A 5,118-nucleotide genomic window follows, 5' to 3' on the forward strand; every position below is an offset into this window, starting at 1 on the left:
AATAACACCGTAACAACTGTAGCAGCAGTTAAACTTGTCCATGCTTACCACACTGGGTTACATTTTGGTTTCACACTGGATAAAAAAAGCATTGATAATTACATTAAATACTACTTGAAAAAAATGTTATTGAATATGTTACCTCTCACATTTTTCAGAGCACAGGAGAGCAACTGGAGCAATTGAAGCTCCTTGGGTTTCTCTGTTTCATGAGTGTTTCCTATAAATTGTAGAGTCCTCCAAGACAGGACTTTGGACACAAAGTAGAACTATGCTGATAACGTGCAGTTGGCAAATAAAAAATGTAATGCTAATGAAATTTAAAATTTGTAAATCTGATTGTTTTTCTGAACACATGGGGAGATCGTGGCAGAAAATGCAGATCTTATTTACCAGCAGCTGCTATTCCACCAGATAAGCTTTATTACAGATCTTCTTCAACAAAAATAGTAAATAATAAATAAACTATCCAGTGATGCTAAGTTTGTTTTCAAATTAAAGGGTGAAATACATCTCTTCCACTACTTTCTTCAGAGTAGAATAATAGAAAACATTATTTTTGCTCAGCCAGCAATATTTTTTTCTATTTTGGCATAGATATAATGCATAGATATAACACACTTCTTTCTTTTAGAAAATGACATGAAATTAATGGTTACAAAATAGAAAAATTCACTACTGAAATATTGACATTTAAAAGTTCTTTGTTTCAAAGGATTTGAAATTCACATTGTTTACTGTCATTTTTTCTGGATTTTTCTTGAGAAAGGATAAAAATAGTTCAAAGACTGCAATTGTGTTCTATTCCAGATCCAGCTTTTGGTACATATAAAACTACATTAATATATATATTTTAGATTTTTAAAATGAAATTTAGAAAAGAATAAGCAATTGCACAATTTTTAGTGAGATTTTTCAATACTTCATGGATAGCTATTGTAGCTTTAATGTGAAATTTTGTTCAAGTTCTGTGTAGCTTACAAAAGAAATTTACAATGGCATGGTTAACCAAAAGCACATTTTTTTTAAGGAGCCCAAACAGATTCGCATATCTCTGAAGAGACATAAAAACAAAAAACAAACAAACAAAAAAACACTTCTTTTTTTACCCCCCAGGATATAGGAGTTGAAATTGCAGGGGAAAGTCCCAGTGAGAGAGGACCACTGCAAGCAAATTGGATGCACTGGGTATGATCTTTTTCCACTGTGAGTGACACTGCTTCTTGATTGCAGGATCTTATAGAAGATCCTAATAGAAACATAGAAAGATCCAGTGATTTACCTCATTCTGATTTACTGCATATTCAAAATTCCTGAGGGCTGTTCTAGGGACAACTTTGAAGAATATACTTCTGCGAGGTGACGTTTGGCATTGAAAAGCTTTCCCAGTATTTCTTTGCAATTGCTTTGGAGAGAAGAGAGGCAAAGCAAATCCTGAGACTTTATGATTTTTTTCCCTCCTACAAGCAAGAGAGTCTCCAAAGTGCAAGTATTCCTTTGAAGCTGCAGTTCTTTTGCTTTCCACTTTTTGGGGGAGGAGGTGAATAACCTTTCCCACTGAAAATTTAGGCAGCATTAGCTGCACTACTTTTCGTAACAGCAGCAGATGGGTAGTAAAACTGCCATTTACTTTCTGCTGGAAGTATTTGTCCATGTATGTGAATAAGCATTCTAGAAAGAACATAAACACTTTCGGGTGTTTTCTGGTACAGAGAGAAGCTCTATTAGGCAACCCACTTGGACTCTCAGGTCATTCCAACACATCCAGAAAAAAAGTCAAATGCAAATAATGACAGCCATTGATGCCTGACATGGAGCCTGCATGTATATTAATGAGATAAATAGCTGTTCTCTGCAGCTGGCACCAAATACTATTTTTAATTTCCAAAATAGAGTCAATACCTCACTTGCTTTTTGGAAATGGTCTCTGTTTTCTTCTAACTACATGAAAGTTCTCAGATGTTGTTTGGGAGCATGCTAAGATCTATGAGGAGAATGTGGCATAAATATATATGCTGTAGAGAGGCTGAACATATTCCATGACATTGTTCGTCTTACCAGGAGTGATTGAGAGTCTTATCTGAAATAAGGAAATTGATTTTAGCATAGGTTAAAAGTTTTGATAATGGAACTAGCCTTTATTCAGAGTGGGTGGTCTACAAGCTAATCACTTGTAGAGGTGAAATGTAAATCCTATGAAAGTTATGATTTCTGAAACTGACTTCAGAGTTAACAAGAAGGAAGCGCCTGTTCATATAAAAAAACTCAATTACACTTTTATTTTTTTTAACAGAAATCAAACAAACAACTTTTTTATAGACATTTGAACATTTTCTATTCTGCAAGCAAACAGTAAAAATTGACTAAAAAAAGAAACAGTAAGAAAATTTTGCCTATCACTTCTGTGAAATGTGACATCTAGCCCTTCAGTATGTGAAACTTGTGAATTCTTTAGGTTGTACAATGCTCCTCCATTAATTTACTCAAGCACTTTCTTCTGTTGTGGTTGATATAAGTTCCAACCATCTGTAAAACAAATAGATGAAGGTCAGATGCGAAAACATTTATCATAATTAAAATCTCCACACTCTTGGTCTTTTCTTTTTGAAATGTAACCTGTGTTCTTAGATTATTTGTTGTTTCTGTTGCTGTTGCTTTCTCTTTCATTATCTGCTAGCTGAAGTCATTATCTGTAATTTAAGAGCAATTAATTTTTATTAAAACATAATTACGGAAATCATTTTCTTCCTTCTAATGCAATCTTTGTTAAACTAAACTCAATAAAGAAATCCATACTAAGTAAACAAACTAATGAAGAATAATATTTGTTTTACCAAAAAAGATAGCATCCAAAGTCATGAACACTGGTACTTGCTGCCACTACAAGGTTGGATACCTGCACCCCTGCTGATAAAGAGAATAATCTCTCTCTCTATTTGATTTCTTTCTTAAAAAAATAATAAAATCTCTTCTTTGATCTTCGAATTCCTCCCTGCTGATCTGGGATCGATCTTCAAGAAGCATGATTTTTAACTCTTTGTAAACTTGAATCTATGTGCGTTCTGAGAAAGGGACCAGACAGGTTGCTTATAGAATTTGAACAGATATCTCTAGGCAGATTTAGCATGGAGATTGTGTTTTCAGAATCAAATTAACCTAAAACAAAATCTTAGCTTCACCCTACCTTCTTTTGCATTTCTTCCATTGTTATACCAGTTACTGTGCACAGAACAGTAACACACTACTATAAAAATGGTCGCTGAATCCAGTTCCTACTATTGTAGTTGACCAAATCATAGAAAATCCTTCACAGATTTAATAACTTCTCTTCTGAAACTACTTACAATGTCCTCAAGAGTCGTATTAGAACTGAGTTCTTCTGATAATGTAAATTTCCTTTGAATTTCTGGCCTGCACTTAATCATGGCCAGCTGCTTTTGTACCAGCTTGTGCCTTTAGCTTAGGTAGATCCTCTTCTACTGTTTTCCTTTTCTGAGCCTTCATCTTCAGCTAAAAATTCTAATCCTTCTCATCAAGGTTAAACTATGCCATGAGAGACACTCAGTGTTGTTATTTTGAGAAGGATACTGGAATAGGTAACCTCCAGAGGTTCATCTCCAAGACACATTTCTGTGATATCTGCATAGGAAAAGAGACTGAATTTGAATCAATTTTGGAAATACATTAATTTATTTCTTACCTGCTAAATCTAAATGAAAGGCTGCATCTACTCTGAGAAAAAAATATTTTTCTTTTAGATATCACATATGAACTGTATAAATCCTTTACTTGAACTCTTGCTAGTTACTATGTGGTACAGAAGCTGTCAGTTGTACTACATTAAATAAAGTTACTCCTTTTAGCATCTACGAAAACAAAAATATTGGCTTGATTTTAAATGTGCCATGAAAAATATCCCAAACCTATAATTCTTGGCCAAAAATAAGAGAAAATATGGTAGGTAAGTGTTTTATTTTAAGATTTTAGTATGGTTCAGCAATTTTGGGTTTAAGACCAACACCATCTCTTATTGTAAAGGTAATTTCCTTGGAAAGATTTTTAAACTATGGATACACTCATGCCTGTATAAAAACTGAAGAAAAGCTTGATACGGCTGAGCTAAGTGAAATTTAAAGGTTAGTAGATTCCTGCACTTACAAATACAAATTCTGGCACATGCCTGCCAGAAAAACTTGCCTTATAAAATCTGGATGAAAAATGAAAAAGTCTTGCCAAAGTAGGTTCATTTAAACAACAAGGACTCTCTGTATCACTCAGAAAATTTTAGTTGTTACATGTTGTTTCCCAAAATTGAAACAGAAAAGAAAAATATATAATTCCTCAGAACTTTCCATTTCCATTTCAGGATTTTTTTTTGAGACATTTCTAAAGATTATAAATATGTTATTAGCAAATGTTAAACTCATGATTAAAGGTTTTTTGTTTGCTTGTTTTTGTGAGTTAATAGGGTAATTTAAGAAGCAATTTGAAATTTTACTGGGAAAAGATATGTAACTGATTTTAGATACCAAACAAAATAGTAACATGCTACAGGACAGGAAGATTTGGATGGTGGAGTTATTTTCATTTTCCTCAAGAAAAAACAGCTTTTTCAATACTGTAGACAAAATTTCAACTGCTGACTCCTTCCAAGACCACTGAGCAAGAGTTGTGGCTTCTTTTACATATTATTTTGAAACTATAGGGATATGGTGAAAAGTCATTAATTTTGTAGACCTACCACAGTGTAAAGTTTCCCTTGACTTTTTCACCCTCTAGACCTACTCATTTCTATTTTTCCTGCAGTTGTCATTCACATTATTGTCTTTGATTTCCCTCTTTTTTTCTTTCTTTTTTTTTTTACCAACAAGTAGACTGGGGGAGGATGCAGCCAGGACAGCTGATCCAACCTGATCAAAGGGATAGTCCATGATATATAATGTCATACTCAGCTATGAAAAAAAGAGGAAGCTTTCCCAAAGCATCCATTGCTTGAAGACTGACTGGGTATCAATCATCGGGTGGGAATGATTACATCATTTGCATATTTGCATATGGGGGTTGTACTTGGGATTTTCTTTTCTTTTCTTTTCTTTTCTTTTCTTTTCTTTTCTTTTC

This window comes from Meleagris gallopavo, chromosome 2, assembly GCF_000146605.3.
Source record: "Meleagris gallopavo isolate NT-WF06-2002-E0010 breed Aviagen turkey brand Nicholas breeding stock chromosome 2, Turkey_5.1, whole genome shotgun sequence".
In the NCBI taxonomy this organism is placed as follows: Eukaryota; Metazoa; Chordata; class Aves; order Galliformes; family Phasianidae; genus Meleagris; species Meleagris gallopavo.